Source organism: Ambystoma mexicanum, chromosome 10 (genome assembly GCF_040938575.1).
Source record: "Ambystoma mexicanum isolate Mex_15411 chromosome 10, UKY_AmexF1_1, whole genome shotgun sequence".
Classification (NCBI taxonomy): domain Eukaryota; kingdom Metazoa; phylum Chordata; class Amphibia; order Caudata; family Ambystomatidae; genus Ambystoma; species Ambystoma mexicanum.
This window is the reverse complement of record NC_090932.1, coordinates 589587393-589608599: the sequence shown is the minus strand read 5'-3', so window position 1 is coordinate 589608599 and position 21207 is coordinate 589587393. Positions and strand designations below refer to the sequence as shown.

Below are 21207 nucleotides of genomic sequence, written 5' to 3'. Positions count from 1 at the left end.
TAAGCATGTCAAACTGCTGACATGGGTAGAAGATGAATCAGCTCCCATGACTGTGATCCCGTTGGCTAATGTGACATTGTGCTTCCGAAGATATTGAAAGAAGCATGTGGGAGACAACAAATACTGCAAAACTACAGTTGACGTTTCCAGGATGGGAGCATGGACAGCCGTCTTGATGGATCGATATTGGGCTTGTGGGTTTAGTGCCTACATGAAGCTCCCCAAGGATTGGGGAGGAACGTGCTCATTGGTGCTTATTCATGTTCCAGCATTAGTGATTCCTCAGAGCGACCTGAACATTGGAGAATTTCCAAAAGCAGATGCCCATTTGAGAAAGAGAAAATCACTTCAGTTTCTCAATCGGACCAAGAGAGAGAATTGTTTCTCAGCCAAACCAATAGAATCAATTGATGCCATTCCTTATGAGCACAGGTTGTTCAGAAAGACTGCTGCAATCTTCACTACTATCTTCATGCCTGAGGTCCAAACGATGGCCAATGCCAAGTCGTTGCAGATCACAAGATGGGAGCTCCTGCAGACGATCAATACTACCATAAAGGGATTCAACGCTATCAAAAAAATGCTGAGGGCCATACAATTAATGACCCTGCAGAACAGATATGTCCTTAACATGATCACAGCAATGGAAGGAGGAGTTTGTGCCAAAATCGGGCCTTCATGTTGTGCCAATCTGTATTTTTTTATAGTTAGTTAGCTTGGGCTAATTCATTCTACCATTCATGCATCAATTAAATTATGTTTAGCACTATAGTTTGTTCTGAGCTATGATGGATTAACATTTGCTGAGAGCCATGCAGAAAGATATATTTAGCTTGTTGTTTTGTAAAGCGCACACTGTAGTTTTCTAAGTGCTAATTGTGGTCCGTTTTTGTCCATTATGAATTTGGCTTTTGTTGAGCGCGAAGGAAAAAGTGTTCATGCAGCTGAACACAGTGTAGAGATATTTTCTTTACAACTTCTCTTTTGGCAGACTGTCAGCTATCCTTTGGCCGAGAAAACAGCCTTGACTGGGAATAGCATGACTGATGTTTTCATTCTACATAGTCCTTCTGTCTCATGCAGGAGAAGGAATGTTTGCACAATATGATTTGCTTTCTTAGAATGTCCAGTACAGTTTATGCTATGTTGAAATGTATGCACTTAGGTTAAATGCTGTGGCCATGGAGTGCTTTCTACGCATGTGCATCAATGCCAATATGCCACTATGTATAAAACAGTGGATTTCTTTACAGAGTTGGAGCGAGCTATGGAGAGGGAGGGGCTGGTGAGCTCTCAGTACGAGGTTGTGCTGGGAGGGCTGGTATTGCTGAAGCTCTCATTGCTAGAGAGTTCTAGGAGCTTGGCTTGTTAGTGACTAGTGACTGCTGCTATGCACAATAAACATGTATTCATTTGAAATATCCATTTCCGTGCTGTGTGATCTTATTTTGTTTCATAGTATATAATTTTTAGATTCACAGTTGCACATGAAACACTTGTGTATAGGCGTGTTACAAATGCCATATCATATCATATCATACCATATAACATTCATAACTTGTCATCATGACGAGAATGGGACCTTGATAGAGGCCATAACGTTGCTAACAAACCTGCATAACAAGATAGAAGACGAGACTGGGGACAATACAGATGACAGTTGGTTTGCCTGCATATTTCCATGGATTCCACACTGATTGTCATACATACTTAAGATCCTTGGAGCGATATTGGTCATGGAGATGTTTGGATTCTGTGTGATCAGGATAATAATTGCACAATGTAAGAAGACAGCAAAGAAGGCAGTAGGAATGAAGATCATGATCGAACGCGAATCAGGGGTTGGACTCAAGGAATTGCCAGATTAAGATATCGGAAAATACATATAGGCTAGTATTGTAGCACCTGAAAGAATGAAGTTACTGTATCCCAAAAAAAGTAGTACATGGGACAATGGGTCTATTGTAATCCAAAAGGACAGTACAACTACATGACCTGGAGTGTGGATGAACATGATAAATCAGCAGGCACCCTGAGGGTAGTGATGAAGATCTGGACCTTGAAGAAGCACTTCTTCAAGAGAAAATATTAAGATGTGGAGACCATTGACGAGGTGGCCGATGACTCGACCAGAGGGGGGAATGTTGAGGAGCAGCTGCATGCCTCTGCAGGAAATCCTGCCCCACTGCCTCCTATATGTTGGAAGTCCGAGACTGCGCCATGTTTAACACCAGCAGTCTTGCCAATTGCGCAGCAAGTGTTTGAGAAAAGTATCTTCTGAGAAAACCCTATCCAATGTAACCCCAAAGAGACGACAATCTGAGGGAGGAACTCCCTGAAGGAATATGAAAAAGAGTGAAAGAGAAGCTAGTGACACCACAAGAGACGAGCGTGATGCACTGAGCATACTGACTGAAGAGAATGTATGGATCTTATGCAAACTGATGATGGCGTTAAGAATCGTGTAAAGTTTCATATGCAGAAAAGAAGATTGCACTCATAGGAAGTGTTATAGAAATGCAACTATTCAATGATTGTACAGATGCTGAAACGCAATTATACTAAGTGATCATTGGAGCTGGCTATTCGTAGGGAATAGACTGCAGGCGCCACCATTGTAACCCATGGAGAGGAAAGGCTGAGAATTGTGACACAGTAAGAATAAACTGAGATTGTGGACAAGCCTGGCAGGGCTGTCTGGCCTGGCATCAAAACAGAAGTAGCCAAGGTTGGTTATCTATTCTTGAAAGCAATAAACGTTAGGAGGATGAATCATATCGAGGGGCAAAGAAAGAACCCCAAGAGTGCCAGGTTTTATTCATTTAAGACATTTGAATGCTGCAGAATAGACCAGAATCATGGTCTCTTGTCACGTGAGCTGAGGATGGAAATATAGTTAAGCGTGGAGTCCTAGAACAACGATAGTGAAAGCCTGTACTCCCATATATTCCCACAGACAAGGATACTTTGCAAGGTCAAGTTCAATGACAATCTGCATGGCAGAAGGCATGGGTGATGAGAGATGTTGGGCTAATTGGGTGATGAGATAAAGTCAAGTCCACCTCCTGGCACCTGGGAATGAGCTTACGTGCTGCTAAGTGAACCAAATGTTCCAGGCATGGCACAAACATGCCAACCACTTGTAGAGGGCCGTATAACAAAGGGCCTTATAGTTTGAGAGCCAATGATATACTGTGTACTTATTAGTGTTGAAGATAACATGTTTTTAGAGGTTGGCATACGTTGTCCATGCTAGGATATGTGCCTGCTAGGTTAGTACAGAGACATGCCCCACGTCCTAACACAGCCAATCAAAATCCCAGCCCTTATAAAAAGTATACTTAGATGTTCCCCATGAATGTATCACAATACCTTGTAGGTTTTTCTTTTTTGACACATAGTATGACATCACTGCTGACGTGTATTTTTTTAATACAAGGATGTTTTTATGTAAAATTTGTCAAGAACTGGGCGAACGTCTGTTGATGTTCGTTGTAACTTCCTTGTTTTAGATAATTGTTCATAAAACAGCAACCTTTGCCATCTTCCTGAGTTGGTTCAATTATTTGGACCAGAGTTATTCTGTGAACCACATCGATTGCATGCATGATACTAAAGAACCATAAATTGACAAACCTATCCGTGTGGATACATCTCCAGCACTGGTGCTTCCCATTCTTCCTCATCTTTGACACTAATTTCATATTCCTCAGGATTAGCTGAATAGGTGAGATGTTCTGTTTGAGGGGCGGGGGGGGTGTATCGTTACCATTTCTATAGTTTCTTTTTTCTATACCACAGTGCTGAACCAGTCCACATAGCAACAGCTATCAGAATTGGAAAATTGTGACCCCTTCAAGAAGATCGTCTCACCTGTTCAGCTGATCCAGATCCAGCTGCCACTGCCGCGTAGAAGGAGACGATGGGAGTGGGTTTTTCGCACCAGGGCCAGCCTCTTCGGCATGGACAGCACAGAGGTATACCTTCCCTCTGCATGTCATTACAGACATGCTGCAGGACTGGGAGGCTGATTTGCACACCCACCACTGCCTGTTCACATGCCACCAAGGCACATGTGAGGCACATGGCTGCAATAGGTGTCTTTGCCACCAGCTCCTTCCAGAGGACCAGTGGCATCACTGAAGGCATCTACCAGGTAGTCACCCGCCCTACACCATGTAGTGGCATGCATCATATCATGCAGCCGACACCATGTCCACATGCCCTCGACCCAGGAGGAACAAAGACAGGTGGCACGCAGATTGTATGCAGCGCACCGATTCCCGAGGGTCATCGGTGCCATTGACTGCAACCATGTCACACTATGTATGCCCCACAGGGCGATGCATACATGTTCCAGAACCGGCACCACTCACACTCCTTCAATGCACAACTGATCTGCGATGCCAGTGGCCTCTTCGTGGGTGTGTATGCCAACTTCCCGTGCCCCATCCATGACAGCAACATCTTCCATTGCTCCAGCTTGTGTGTGCAGTTGGAAGCTGTACACTATGGGGATATGTGCCTGCTAGGTTAGTACAGAGACATGTCCCACGTCCTAACACACACATGCAGACTCGCATCCACACACGTGCACAGACACATGGCAATCGCAACACATGCATGACATCACTGGCTCCACACAAAGAAAACTCCCACCCATCTAACACTATCCACGAACAAACACACGATGAGCACTGACACCATTCATGTCCTTTCTCATGCAGGTGATGGCGGTTACCCATTGCTCCCTTACCTCATGAAACCCTAAAGGCTTCCCGCCAGTACACAACAGGAGAGTTACAATTCAGCACACAGAGTCATGATTCAAATGCCTAGATTACACGGGTGGTGTTCTCCTGTACAGGCAACACATGTGCGACATCATAGATGCATGTTGCATCCTACATAACGTTGCAGTGCACAAGTCTTGTGAAGTCATATTTGATGTTTTTTTAATCTGTAACTCTTGCACCTTAGGGCCTGCTTTTGCCATTCGCTCACCGTTCTTATGTCTAGTTTGATTGAGGAGTTCTAGAATGGCTGACATTAGCTTCGTCTTTTCGGCTGTCTCACCTCTGGCTAAGTCATAAAGTCTGACCTGCCATTGTGAGGTTAATTAAGCCTCTCTCCAACCAGGTTTGGACACAGTTACTGAAGGCTTCGATGGCTTGTATTTTAGAAGTCATTGATGTAAGTAATACTGCCTGATCATGTATTACTTCCCTCAAGCCTTCGTACAATTTAACAAAAGGGTTTAACCCAATTGCTAGAGATTCAGCCATCGTGCATTGTAGCTGTGCAATCTCAATAGCACTTAGCTGCCGAGATGTTGATATTGGTGATTTGTGCCTCAGCGTCAGAAGAATCTCCAGAAGAACGTTAGATTCTGTGGTCTTGATGTTTGGTGATCCAAGCTGATGACAGTTTTATTCATGCTTTCCATTTGGGTTGAGGGCTTTATATTCAACACAGGTAGAGTTGTGTTTGATTTTATTGGCAATTGAAAACTTTCGTCAAATGTTGTTTGCTCTTGCATAATTGTAGGTTTAGATGTAGTGGGTGTTGCCCTCCTCATAAGGGTTAAGGGTGTCATATCTAGAGTCTTTATGCTAGTCAATCTGGGTATCCACAGTATCAACTATGTCTATGTTTTTGGATACATCATGCAACACTGTCTTGACCATCAATATTTCATGCCCCTCCAGTGATGGTGATACTCGATGTGCTGATCGTAATATTATGGGTCTCACCGCATGATCTGGCAACTTGTATATTGCATTTTCGGATTTGTTTAAACGCACGTTGTTCAGTGCTATTTGCGAAGTCTTAAGATGTAATGTTGTTTTATGCACATTGGTTTGCACCAGTGCTTAATTTGTGGGGGTGGTTGCCGGTGCCCAACACCGGCACTCTTTTGTGGGCACCGGAACTCATGCGGGGCCAGCGCATGTGCAATTGCTTTGTTTGTTCTTCCACTTCTCTTTGCTTCGATTATAAATCATTGGGATTTGTCATTCTGATCTCAATCTCTCTCGTGTTTGCAGGTTGCAGGCCATGGCTGGCTGGGCCTGGGAGGGGCCAGCAATAGCAATGAACAACAAACTGTTACAAACAACAGCCAATGAAAACTACCATTCTGTTGTTACTATGCAGTATTTGATACATTCTCTATAGTAACACACAATGTGCAGTTTTCATTGGCTGTTCTTCTGAGCCAGTGAAATTACATGGTGAAGTGTTGTTGTTGCCACAGGAGGCAGCGCGGTGCCACCTTCATTTCCCGAGTTACGGCGAAGTGAAAATGTCGAGGCGTGGCGTCGTTGGTCCTGACTTGTGAGAGAGAGAGCCTGCCCTGCTGCACTGCGTGATGCGGCCTAGTTGCTTCCTGGGGACCCCTCTGCCTGCTTTTTCATTTGTGCGGGTGCCTGTGTGTGCACCAACCCCCCCACACCCTGAGGCCCCGACAGGAGACCAAGTCCCAGCCGGCAAAGCAGGTAAATCACTTGTTGTTGCGTGCGGTGCAGCCTGAGCATGTCACAGTCAAGTGATCAGGCAAGGAGGCCCAGGTCGGGGCCTGGGCGGCAGCACGGTCCCCTGGTGGTGTCCTGACTGCCCAGGAGTCAGGACCCCACCAGGGGCCCGTCCGCGCCCGGGCTTATGTCTGTATTGTCGAACAGGAAATCATATTGTGCCTCCTATATAGTATGAATATATGTATATTGGCCTAAGCCAAGTCGCTCTGCGAAGAAATCCGGGTAGCAAGGTCCTGACCTTAGATCAGTGGTAGCCGCCATTTTAGGTTCATCCGCCATTTTAGATTCTCCCTCTAAAGTCACCCTGTGTTCTGAGATGGTGGACAGTGTTGTTTTGCATGTAACATGGTCGTCTTGACCTCTGTGTACAAGTTAATGTGTAAACCGCCCGCAGGCTAAATGTTAGGGTCATGTACTGAGACCTTGTCCTTCGCTGACCTGTGTAAAGAGGATTACCCGTACCAACTAAACTAATCCAAGAACATATATCCTGCACAATACTGTTCAAGCATCTGATGTGAACACTTGTTTTACTATATTGTATAAAGAGATGTGCAAAGGCTCAGTGAAAAATCCAAAGACACACTGTTGCTATTGTAACTTGTTGGCGAATGTATTAAGGATAATCCGTAAATGTATAGATGCATAAACTAGGAACAAACTCGGCACGAACCTTAGATCCGAGATTCATTAACCTGCAAGTGGATTGGACATCATGTTTTAGACTATATAAAAAGTGTGACTATTCTGATGTACAATCCCACTCACTGAACAAACCAAACAGGGCTGGTTTTCACTGTGTTGTACTGAGGGCCTGATAGCTATCTGTTGTTTTTTCCTTTGAGGACTGTTCAGTTACTTTGAATAAAGATCTGTGTATCTTTATAACCCGTGTTGCTACATTTCCTTTTGGGGTACTCAGCCTCGATATCTTCTTTTTGCTTTCACAGATGGCGCCCGAATAGGGACCCTCAAGATTGATGCAACCTCATTGAAGGTTGACGCGGCTATTGAACCGGGATCGGATGGTGTAAAAGGGGCCCCTTTCTGAATGAGAAGCGACACCTCAGCAGCGCAGCACTGCCCGATCCCTGGTCGGTGAGCATGCAGTCCGAGTCGCCATCTTGATGAGGGTCCACATATCGAGGCGGGCAGATTTGCCGAAATCACCAAACACGAGGTAAAATTTGTTAGAAAAACTTTGAAATCCGATCGGACCTCCTTAGGCTTGATCAGGTGAGTCGTGACCCAATTCTTAAGTATCCTGATAATTTGTTTTGGGGTATTGCACTCGAGAGTACAATTATTGACCAGGTAACACCAGTATTCTGATATGCCTGGGAAATTGTCTGCCTGCTTCAGGGAATTATTCCGCAAGGACAGACAATCTTTGGAATTTAGCCATCCGGCGCCACAGGAGGGGTCACCGGTTTGTATTATGTACTGTAAGCATGGCATTGGTAGTATAGTGTTTAATGATATTTGGCACAGACAAACTAGACATGCTTCCAAACTTCAGTGGCCAATCAATGGTAGTTTTGAAATTCCTCATATTGAATACTTAGAATATATATTATTAAAGAAAAAGGCTAGACCTGCAGCATTCGATGTATTACACAATTGGAAGAAAGAAGCTTTACAGCAGCTCAAGAGTAGAGAAAAACATGCGCGCCGTCATGAGACGAACGCTGAAAAAGCGTTGTTGTATGACCAAGATAAACAGTCTGAGTCAGCTAGGAATATGGATAGGGCTTTCTCACTCGGTATTCAGAAAATCTATCCCTCTAAAGACTTTCATGTTTCTGACAAACTTATTGATAAATTGTTAAATGAACGAAGGACTGGTGCCACGGCGCCACCTCCGTATGTTCCTCTTCCTGCTGTTGTTCCTCCTCCTGCTCCTCCTCTTGCTCCCCCTGCACCTCCTGTTGTCCATCTTCCTCCAGTTGTCGGTCCTCCTTTTGTCGCCGCTCCTCCACCTGCTCCTCCACCTTTACCTGTTGTTCCAGTGATAGTACCTCCATTAGACTTGCCTACTCTCCCTCTTCCAAGTGGTTCTACACTGCTTGAAGTAGATCGGGAAGTAGGGTCGAGGATTGTCACTCGTAATACTGCACCTCCAGAGAAGAAACGTGAGTTAAACGCGTGGGCTAAGCATTGTATGGAAAAGGGTGATCGAGCTGATGTTTTTTGCCACACTTTCCAATATGGACAATTTTCCTGAGAAAAATGTTTTTTATTGAGGAGTTAGGGATTCATTTATGTGTAATGTGGGATAGGTTAAATGATACAGATCTCCCGCAAGGGTTGAGGGATTTGAATACTTTAGCGTTTTCTAGAGACACTGCGGAGAAAGTACAAGAGCATGTTGAGAGGGTTTTTGTGTATAGAAGGGAGTTGGAAAGGTTACAGAATGAAGATGAAGATGAAGATAGTTTGGGTACTATGTTCACACAAAAACGGTTTCTTCCTTGTCGAAAACCGATAACTGAGGAAACGCAAGTTTGTACGGAAGATGCAATTAGATGGATTTCAGATATGTCGATATCTCCCACAGAAGTATATGACACGTATAGTCAGTATACACCAGAAATGCAGAGGAAAGTGATACAGGTAATGATAGAATACCTACAGGATGAGTGTGTAAAAAGAAAGATTAGTTGTCCCGCAGAGTTATTGAGTATTTACAAGAGAGCTTTTTCGATTGACACTTCTTCGGCTGCCTTAGCGCTCGATTTGGCTCTGTTGCTCAGTAAGCGTTCGGAGTTGCCAACTTCTCAGTTGCCTATGAGAGAGTTTCCTCCGACATTTGTCCCAAAAGTTGAGATTCCTGCTAACCCTGCAACGGGTGCAGCTGCTCATGATATTCCTGCACACTATGTGTCACAGTTTGTTCACGTCCCGTTCCAGAGACAGGAAGTGAATACCATTAAACAATCCGTTCCCGATATTAGGAAGAATCCGACGGGGTTCTACAAAGAAATTGAACCTGTGTTACAATCATCGGTATTCACTCTAAGTGATATTGATCTGTTATTTCCTGTACTCCTGCCCATAGATTTATGGAAAGAGGTTAGGACTATTGACGATGTACCAGGACTAGGAGATACATGGACTAACATAATTACACTCGATGGAGAAAGGGCAGCTGGCGAGAGACTGCCTCAGGTGATATTAACTTTACTTGACAGAATAGTTGTGAAATAGAAAACTATACTTCCCGAAAAGAGAATTATTTGGGACAAGCTTACTGCCTGTGTCCAAGGAAAATCTGAGGGTGCTACCGAGTTCTTTAATCGGTTCGAACAGGTATTCTCGGATTTCAGTGGACAAGACATAGGCACAGAGTCTGGGAAGAGACTATTTGTAGACAAATTTGTGCGTGGATTGCTGCCTGACATCCAGTCGCAAATTATGTCCTCTGAGAGCGCTTGCCAAGCAAAGTCTCAATCAGAAGTACTGCATATGGCTCAATACTATGAGAATAGTGTCAATAATGAAAAAGAAAGAGTCGAAAAGAGGAAAGGTGATTTGAAGACAAAAGTATTATTACAACAAATTGTTAGAGGACCTAGAGGGGGCAATTCGCAGTTCAGAGGTCAGTTTGTCCCACATTGGAATGCGCCCTTGGGTCTTGCAAACATTAACCAGTGTGCTTATTGCAGACAAGAGGGTCTTTGGTGTGCACAATGCCCGATCCTCCGACAGAGGTCAAATAACACATTTGGGAATGTGGGTAGACGACCCAGAGGTCGCCCGGGTAACGGGGGCCATGGTAGAGGTCAGTTTTCACAAGTTTCACAGCAACCTTTTTCACAGGATAATCAGGCACCAAGTGTGGATAATAGAAACATTTTTGACCATCCCTCTGCCGCTTACCTCTCTGAAGAACTTCCTTTCGATGATATTCTGTTTCGCTAGGATCGCCCGAAGCAGAGTTTGGAACCAACGCCTATTCCCGTTAATCAGAAAGGTCCATACATTGAAATGTTAGTGTGAAATAGGAAACATCTATTCTTGATAGACACAGGAGCACAAAAGTGTTCCATTGATCATTCTCGGGTTCCAAACATTCCACTGGCAGGGCAAACCAATGTTTCTGTAGGGTTTTCTGGCACACCAGTTGTTTGTCCGGTTTCTTTGCCGGTACCTATTTCTTTGGGTCCGTTTACGGACCATTGTCCATTTATTTTGACTTCAAATTGTGGAGAGAATTCGCTGGGGTTGAATCTGTTAAAGGAATTAAATGCGGTAATTCATTGTTCTTCTGATGGAGTGCGTTTGACGATTTCACCACAACAACTTTCTGTCTCTCAATTCTTGACTAGATCTTTGCCACCGGAATTTCCTGAGGTTCCGGAGTGTTTATAGGCTATTGATGATAATGATGTCGGTGTTTTACAAATTGAACCTGTCAAGATTTTCTTGAAACATGGAGTAATGCTGCCACGTGTTCCACAGTATAAGATTTCGGTCGACGGTGAGCAAGCTTTGAAATGCATCGTCTCCGATTTTGTGCATCGAGGGGTAATTGAGGAAATTGCAGGTAGTTTGTGCAATAGTCCGATTTTGATTTTGGCCGTGTACAAAAAAGGCGATAATGCAATTCCTTTTCGTTTCATAATTGATCTACGTGCCATCAATAAGATCGTTGCTCCACAATTTCCAATTGTGCCTGATGTGACTACAATATCAACTATGATCCCGGCTTCAGCTACTTACTTTAGTGTTGTGGATCTAAACAACGCTTTCTTTAGCATTCCTATACATAAGGACAGTAGATACCTGTTCGCGTTCACCTTAGGGGGACGCTCGTTCACCTTCACCCATGCACTGCAAGGCTACACGGAAAGTCCAAGCATCTACAGTAGGGCCCTGAAAGAACAACTTGATACCCTTGAGTTGCCCTCTACTTGTACACTGCTTAAATATGTTGATGACTTGCTTTTAGCTGCTGACTCAGAGAGCGCGTGTAAGGAGGGCACTGTGTTGTTGCTTATTCACTTGGCTAAACATGGACATAAAGCTTCACTTAAGAAATTTCAATATTGTTGCCAGGAGGTCGTCTATTTAGGCTATCTCCTGTCAAAGGAGGGAAGAAGGTTGACACCTGAACGGATAAAACTCATTTCTAGCATGTCTGTCCCAAATACACAGAAAGAAGTTAGAGCCTTGATAGGAATGGCTTCTTACTGTAGGCAGTGGATCCCGAACTTCTCGTTAACGATTAAGCCAAGGTTGGCTTTGACGAACAAGGGCATTTCTTTGCCATTGCCGTGGAACATGGAGCACCAGCGTGCATTTGATTTGCTCAAGACTGCATTGTGCTCTGCACCGGTTTTGGGCACACCAAATTATGAAAAGGCCTTTGTGTTGTATGTGCATGAATGTGATGGATGTGCTTTGGCTGTATTAACGCAGGAACATGGAGGGAAGAATAGGCTGTGCGGCTACTTTTCTTCCGCCCTTGATCCTGTAGCATGCGCTTTGCCAAGATGTTTGTGAGCTGTCGCTGATGCTGCTGCTGCTGCGTCTGTAAAACAGAGCGAGGAAATGGCCCTAGGCCATACTTTAACCCTAATGGTACCTCACTCTGTAGATGTTCTACTGAACAGAACTGAAACACAACACCTCACCTCTGCACGGTTAACAAGATATGAATTGATCTTGTTTGCACCACACATACAAATTAAGAGGTGTTGTGTTCTTAATCCGACTGAACTTTTACCTTTCCCAAAATGACGAAGAGTCACACGATTGTCTCTATACTACCGAACAAGAGACAAAGGGTAGAATTGATTTAAGAGATATTCCCTTGAACAGTCCACAAGGGGAGCTGTTTTGCGGTGGCCCCTGCTTCAAACTTTCGGATGGTACATCCACAGCTGCTTATGCAATCACTACATTGAGCACAGTCGTGGAAACCAGGAGAATCACGCATAACTGCGCGCAGGCCGCAGAGATTATAGCATTAACCCGAGCCTGTGAACTTTCCGAAGGGCTTACCGTGAATATATACATTGACAGTCAGTATGCCTTTGGGGTGGTTCACAACTTTGGGAGACTTTGGTCAGAAAGAGGGTTCTTGACTTCACATGGTACAAAGATCCAGCATGGCTCCCTGATAGTACGGCTACTCTCAGCACTTGCACTCCCTATTCAGTTAGCTATTGTAAAATGCGCAGCACATCAGAAAATTGTAGATGATGTAGGAAAAGGGAATGCTTTTGCTGATCAGATAGCCAAACAGAATGATACCAATCTGTCTTCAGACATGTATACTTCGATGGAAGCCGCAAATGCCTGTACTATGGATGAGGGTATTGATTCCGTAAGGGATATCCAAGCCGATGCCACATTAAAAGAGTCTAAGAAATGGGCTGAGGGCTTGGGGAACTTGATGATGATGGCTGTTGGATGGACAGAGTTGAAGGGAAATGGCTACTTCCCAACGCGTACATTACGATGATGGTTGTTATGGCTCATGGTCCCACACATATATGTGCTCGCAAGATCACAAAGATGTTGGAAAAAGTGTGGGTGAATGATAAACTCTCTAAGATAGCTGAACGCTTTGTTCAGGACTGCATGATCTGTTTACAGCATAATGTAGGAAAGGGAACATCAACTCCTAGGGGAAGTTTTGGTCCACCTTCTGTCCCCTTCAAGGTTATACACTTTGATTTTATTGAAATGGAACGATGTAATAACTTGAAGTACGTGTTAGTTATCATCTGTGCTTTCAGCAAATGGGTTGACACTTTTCCTGTTAAAGACGCTACAGCCATGACTACTGCAAAAACTATGTTAAAAGAGTATTTCCTAAGGTTCAAGAGTCATCTGGTCGGATAATGGTCCACATTTTATCGCTGCTGTAATTCTGCAGATATGCGTGGGATTACAGATCGATAAACGGTTCCATTCAGCCAGACACACTCAGAGTGCTGGATTAGTGGAAAGACACAACGGCATCATAAAAAACAAGCTCGCTAAGACGTGTGTTGGCACCAAACTAAAATGGCCGAATGCCTTACCGATCGTGTTGTCAATGCGTACAACCCCTCAAACTAAGACTGGGCTCTCTGCCTTTGAGGTGGTGATGGGGAGGCCTGCTAATATTTGGAACATTCCAAAAAGTAATTCCTTGAGAAATGTTGAAAATGTACTTCTTTCAGATTACTGTAGCCAGTAGACTTATCACCAGGTGCAAGAGGCTTTACCTGTACGATATGAGGGCCCCGGTCACAGCATACGACCTGGGGAATGGGTCCTAGTAAAAGCCTGTCAACTATCGTCTTGCCTTGCACCTCGTTGGCGGGGCCCTTCCCAGGTCCTACTGGTCACACAGACGGCGGTGCGAGTGGCAGTCCGGAAAAACTGGATCCACGTGACACATACCAAGAAAATTCCACACCTAGTGCCATACGATAGAGAAGAAACAGAACCCCTCATCAGTACTGCAACCAACGATCCTGGAGCAGTAAACAGCATCTAAAGTGCGTCGGATACTCTCCCTGAGTCCGTGGGGCCTGGGGAAACCACCATTTTGCCTTCACATTCTCCAACAGTTTTGTTTCCGGAAACTGTTGTTCCGGATCTTGCATGCTCTCTTGTCCTTGATACGTCACTTCCAACGGGAAGTGACAACGTGTTGTTCTCAGATCACTCAGTACCAGGAAGGACAAGGTACGATCTGTGTCCGAGGAAATAGACCTACTGCACGGTTCGGCTGTGTGATCGAGGAAAATCATCAAGGGCTTGCCTTTTTGGCCCGATCAAATCGTTTGTTAGGGGATTCTGTTGGCTAGGGTTTGTGGAAGGACTAAGAAGACGCTCGGCCTAGAGGTCGCCAGCTAAAAATACTGGTGTTCATTTTCGTTTGAAGACTCCAATGCCTACAACCGATACCGCTCGTATGGACAAAAGGAAAGACTGTGTGACCAACGGCGGGAATGAACACTTAACCGTCTGGGCCCCAAAAACGTACTGCTGTTTTTTGATAATGTTAATTGGTTTTATAATAGTCATTGTTACAGGCTTCTGGTATCTAGAAGAAGTGCATCCGCTTTAAAATTTGTTACAGACTGAACATGTACCTACTGTTTCTACTCCTTTCGTGCACTTGCACACTCTATCTCCTAGAGACTCTCAGCATAGACAGAGATATTACAACAACACTCTATTACTCATCATGAATGCTACACATGCTATTTTTAACAAATCTAATTTTTGGATCTGTTCTCATTTACTGCAACATGGGCATAAGGGCCTAGGTTGGTATATTCATCCTTTACCTTTGACAACTGTGTGCTACGCTTCTCTTAGAGCACTATTCTTTGGTCGCTGGATGATAGCATTGCAGGGAACTTTTATGGGACTAATTTGAATCAGTTTGAGAAACGTGTTCTGACTCCCTTGCGATGCTCGCTCTTTGCGAATAGGAGTAAGCTTCACGTTGCTTCTATTAGACCTTATGATAGAATGTCTCGTCCTTTTCAATCTTTGATCTCTTTCAAGATAGCTCCTATAGGCAATAAGGATGCCATGTGTTAGGGAGAATTCTCTCTTTAGGCTGAATTTCCTAACCTAGTGAGTCCCCCAGCAGCTTTACTGGATTTCTGGAGTTTGTTTTTTTTCCTCCTGCCAAGAGTGAGACTCTTTTTCTCCCACTCTTGGACATGATTTATGTTCTTCCTTTGACTGCTTATGTGTTTTATGGGCTATGGGGTCCTTTACTCCATAGGGTCTCATGTGTTTTTACTATGTGTGTTACACAGCACCCTCCGTACAGTAACACAGGGGTGTCATAGTGACACCCCACCATAGACTCCATACCCTGGGACTGACTACTGTCTCCCAGGGCATGTAAAGTCACCATTGGCTTTACTAGTCCCAAATTATTAACAGAAACCAGTACAAACCATCATATTGTGGACGTACTGGTCGGGGCAAGTCGAGCCCTTTGTTCCACTTTTTGGCGGGCTTCTCAAAGAAGCCTCCAAAGAGGTGCCACTCTGTCTGGGTACCACAGGGGGTGTGGGAGGGGGTTTAGGCAGCCTGGACTGAGTTACCTTGGTAACTCAAGTCGCACTCTTGTGTGATTGGCCCAAGTGGTAGCATGGTTGATTGACATAAGCTGAGTGAATGGGGGTATGCTGCATAAAAGCAGCGCTTTGGGGACTGGAACTTCAGAAGTCGCCACAGGACCTGAGAATCCGATGAGGGAGAATCTGAGCCGACCTACCACGACGACACCACCGGTGGAGCACTGCAGAACCGACTCACCACTTCCCGACGACAGAGAAGATCTCCTGGCTGGAGAGGCTTCTTCCCCTGACTGGTGGGCACAACCAGTTTACCTTCTTTTCTTCGCACCCCAGACCGGTTTGTGGTCGAACTGCCCGTGCCAAGCACCCCGGCGGCCGGATAGCCACTCACCACTGAACCGCGAATCACGGACCGCTCCTTGTACCTGAGAAACTCTGCGGCTGGTTTCTTCCCTGGCAGTGCAACGGACTCCTGTCTTCCTCCACGACGAGATCCTCTCTTCCCCCGGACGAAGCACCGACTTGCATCCGTTGCCAGGGACAACTGACCCCGCTGGAGTGTTCCCACCACTTTATGGTACCGTGTCCGCCAGGCCTCCCTTTCTAAAGATTGCTACAAGGTAATAATAACCCCTTAACCTTCTGGGCTGGGCTGGCCGCCTTGACCCTCTAACTGGTCCCTTTCTTTGGTTCAACTCCTTTTTGAACCATTACAAGACTTTTTGTGCACTGCAACCGTGTGACCTTGGACACATTTCGTTTCGATCCTCTTAAAGCGGATCCAACCTACTGACTCTGAATTCACGGTTTTACTTTGCCTTCCTCTCTTGTTATGTTCTTGTAAAAGTGTTGGGATCTGTTCAATTTGTTCTCTGCTTTTCTCTCCCATTTTAAAACGAACTATTAGAGTGCCATCTATGTTAAGCGCTCACCGCTGTCTGAAAATAAGTGGGGCTTTACTTAAGACGTGTCTAATATTCTTTTAAGGGAGTGTATATCTTTTAGTGACCGTGTTTTTGAATTGCTTACTATTAGTCCGGTGTGTTTTTCTAGATGTGGTTTTGAATAAATAATGATATCCCTTTTACACCAAGCCCTAGTCAGTGTTTACTTGTTCTATTGTGTGCTCTTGACCTATTGCGCATACTCTGTATACTGCCTAACTCTTCTTGAGGGAAGTCTGACTGCTCAGCCACAGCTACCAAGTGAAACTGTGGTACAGACTGCTACCAAGTGGGTTTACTGCCAAACACCTGTAGTCTTAAATCTTTTGCAGTGGTCCCAGAGGGAACTGCACAGGTTTCTGTCTAAGACTGGTGTACAGCGGTGGGATTTGTATTGAGTATACACTTTAGAGTGCTTGTTGAACACTTTAGGACAACTAACCACAGAGCTTAGCACTAAAAAGCTGATTTTCTAACTATGTCTGCTATGGAGAGTTATACCCTAGAATCATTGCCTGCCAAAATTGCTGATTGCTTAAAAGTATTGTGTAGACATAAGAATCTCTCTGAAAAGGGCAAGAAAATGGAACGTATAGAAAGATTGTTAGAAAACCAAAGTCTGGGTGGTACTGAGGAATCTACCCCCCAGCAAATGTAGAAAACAGTGATGGTATTGATCTGAATCAAAGTCTTGATAATGAGTCAGAAGAGGAAAGTGAACCTAATGAAGTTAGCCACTCTGAGCCTCTGTCTGCCTTACCTACTGTACCTACTGGGCCTATACCAGGTCCTACATGTAACCCTGCTTATTTTGAATTTGAAAAAATGAAGCTTGAATTAGAGTACAAACGTTTTATTGCTCAATCTGAAAGAAACCAAGAGCTAGAGTTCAGAAGAATGAATGCCCAGGCTGAGCAGAAGCAAGCTGAGGTAAGACTCAGAGAAATAGAGCTTAATCATGAATTAGAAATGAAATAGTTGTCTGTGGAAAATGCTTCTCTCTCCTCTGGTTCTTCTAGGAGCTCCAGTCCCAAAAGACCCCGGATGCCTAAAGAATTAGTGGGTATGTATGAACCTAGATTGGATGTGTTGGATTGGTTGAAAATGTTTGAGTATAATCATGGGCTCCAGGACATCACAGGGAATGAGTTACTTCACTGGTTGTTCTCTAGGCTTCCCCCTGTTGCAACTGATGTGTTAATGGAGTTGGGGGAGGTGGATAAGAAGGATTATGAATGTGTGAAGCTAGCTTTGATAGCTAGATTTGGGAAGACCCCTTCCCAGTACCTTAAGAGGTTTAGGACCCTCAGAAAGCATGATGGTACCCCTTGGGCTACGTGGGTGAGTGAAAGTTTGAAAAACTTAGAGGGATGGATTAAGGGTTACAGAGTTAACACTTATGAAGGAATGAAGAATCTTGTAATGTTGGAGTCAATTTATGATGCCTGCTCTCCTGAGCTCAGACAGCACTTGGCTGATTCAAAGGAATTAGATTCCAGGAAATTAGCTAAGGCTGCTGACTTGTGGGTTGCCAACAGGGCCACTCACAAGGATTCTGTGGCTACTCAGAAAAAGGATGAGGGAAAACAGCCGAAAAAGGACTCCAAAGAGAATTCTAATAATTCCAATTCCAAAGAGGGCCCCAAACAGAACCAAAAGGGTAAGCCACCAGGGTAACCAAATCAGGCTAGTGTACCTCCTAGTGCCAAACCAGAAGGAGGTCAGAACAAGCCACCATTCCAGAAAGCATTTGGTAAATGCTTTGTTTGTGGCTCTACTGACCATGTGAAAGGAGATCCCAGATGTAAGGGTAAACTTTCAGGGGTCCAGCTTGTCTCCTTAGCCTTCGCTCCAGAGGAGGAAGTACAAATGGCAAGTGGAAACTTTCTATTACTGGCTGATGAACCCATTGGAGTCTCAGCCAGTGTTTCTTTAGTGTCTCTGCGTCTGTGGGAACAACATAACTTAGATGTCTATAATTCTATCCCAGATAATACTAAAGAGTATTATAAGGACAGTGTCCAGGTGAATGGTCAGGAGACTCCTGCCATCAGGGACACTGGGGCCAGCATAACTGTGGTGGACAAATCGTTTTTTCAAGCTGAGGATGTTGCTAAGGCACCCAAACACCTCACCAAGTTAGCTGGAGGGCCTGTGCAGATACTTCCCCAATTACCAGTTCTCATCCAGTGTAATGACATGACTGTGAAGATACCTGTCAGCATACAAAGTGAGGTGCCAGGAAGGGTTCTGCTGGGTAATGACTTGAAAACTCTTGGAGTAGTGTCACACACCCCCAGACCTCCTAGTAAAAGGTTACAGGAGCTCACCAGACCTGCAAGGGAGAGAACCATGAGAGGTACTCCCAAGGAGATGATGAAGAAAGAGATCACTCCTGCTCCACTGGAGATGTCAGCTGCTGTCTCTAAGAAAATAGAAGAAAAAGGGAAACCTAAACTTCTAAAAAGAACCTCACAGCCAGCACTCCAGTGCAGCCAACAAAGACTTCCGCTAGGTTGTCCAAAGTTACATCAGTAACTCCCCCTCCAGCTGACGCTGAGAGGGAGGTACAACCCTGTGTGGTTGAACTAGACTCTGAAGAAGAGCTAGTGGAAGGCCAGAAACTCATTGGAGATTTGGATCCTGTTGAACATCCTGAGCTGCAGTCTTTACTGGCAGATGGTGGACCCAACATGGCAGACTTCAGTAAGGGACAGAGAGAATGTCCAACACTGGAAGGTCTTCGCCACCAGACAGATGCTCAGGCTGAAGGGCAAGAGCCTGGGAAATATAGGTTACACTGGGAAGATGGCCTCTTCTACAGTGAACCAACCGAGACTGCACCTGGGGACAACAAACGACTTGTAGTACCCCAAGAGAACAGACCACAGTTCTTGCAGTTAGCCCATGAGATTCCTTTGGCTGGTCACTTGAGTTTTAAGAAGACTAAGGAAAGGCTCTCACTCTACTTTTATTGGCCAAAGATGGGGGCTGAAGTAGATAAATACTGCAGGAGCTGCCGCACCTGCCAGACTTCTGGTAAGGTTGGCTCCAAGAATGTGGCACCTTTAGTGCCTCTCCCAGTTGTGGGAGTCCCATTTGAGAGAGTAGGGATTGACATTGTTGGTCCCCTTGATCCTCCAACTTCCTCAGGCAACAGGTTTATACTTGTTGTGGTAGACCATGCTACTAGATACCCTGAGGCAATTCCTATGAGGACTGTTACAGCTCCGTCTGTGGCTAAGGCCCTCCTTGGTATTTTTACCAGGGTTGGGTTTCCTAAGGAAGTAATCTCTGACAGGGGGTCAAATTGTATGTCCCACTACATGAAGGCCATGTGGAAAACCTGCAGAGTTACTTACAAGTTCTCAACCGCATACCACCCTCAGACAAATGGGTTGGTTGAAAGGTTCAACAGAACCATGAAGAGCATGATAGGTGCTTTAGAGGACCCCCTTAAAAGAAAGTGGGACCTTCTACTGCCATGCCTTCTCTTTGCTTATAGAGAAGCTCCTCAGGATGGAGTAGGTTATTCTCCCTTTGAACTTCTTTATGGTCATCCGGTCAGAGGCCCATTGGCCCTGATCAAGGAGGGGTTGGAGAGTGCTCCTTCCCCCAAGCCAGTCAGAGTGACTGACTATGTGATAGGTCTCCGGAGGAGAATGTCACAAATGATGGCAGAAGCAAGTGATAACTTGAAAGCTGGACAAGCATTGGTCAAGCACTGGCATGACCAAAAGGCTAACATGGTCGAGTTTACTCAGGACCAGCTAGTTCTCGTTATGATTGCAACAAGGCAGAGGGCCTTGCAAGACAAATGGATGGGACCCTTCAAAGTTGTGGGTAAACTTGGAGAGGTCAACTATCTGGTGGACTTGGGCAACCCCAAGGAGGCTCCAACAGTCTTCCACACAAACAGGCTAAAAGCGTATGCCTCCAGAACTGATGTTGGAGCTTTGCTGCTAGCATCATCAGAGGAAGAAGAAGAGAGTGAAGCTCTTCCTGATCTCCTCAGAGGCTTACCTTTAGATGAAAAGATTGAAGGATTAAATCTCTCTTCAAATCTGACACCTGAGCAACAGGAAGAGTGCAAATCTATGTTAAATCGGTTTGCCTCTCTGTTCTCACTCTCACCAGGCTTGACCCCTTGGGGACAGCATGACATATTCACTGGTGACTGTCTGCCAGTCAAAAGCAGAGGATATTGAATGTCAGAAAATGTAAGAACCCACATCAAAGGTGAGGTCAACAAGATGCTTGATCTCGGGATAATAGAGCCCTCTACTAGTCCATGGTCTAGCCCAGTTGTGTTAGGACCAAAGGCAGGATCTAAAGAACTTAGATTCTGTGTGGATTACAGAGCTCTTAATGCAGTCACTAAGACTGATGCCCACCCTTTGCCAAGGATAGATGAGTTGGTGGATAGACTTGGTGCAGCCAAATTCCTCAGCACATTTGACTTGACGTCAGGCTATTGGCAAATAGCCCTGACAGACCATGCCAAGGAGAAAACTGCATTTTCTACCCCAGTTGGCTTATACCAGTTTAAGGTTATGCCTTTTGGATTGAAAAATGCACCTGCTACGTTTCAAAGGATGGTAAACCAGGTTCTGAATGGGATGGAGGACTTCTGCATGGCATACTTGGATGACATAGCAGTGTTCAGCAATTCCTGGGAAG

General features: G+C 44.9%; 1 protein-coding gene across 7 annotated transcripts in view; it reads left to right on the top strand.

The window, feature by feature from the left end:
* Positions 1-21207, top strand: part of KIF1A (kinesin family member 1A) — a 4129412-nt gene that overhangs the window by 3343317 nt on the left and 764888 nt on the right. The gene's annotated exons all lie outside the window — the stretch shown is intronic.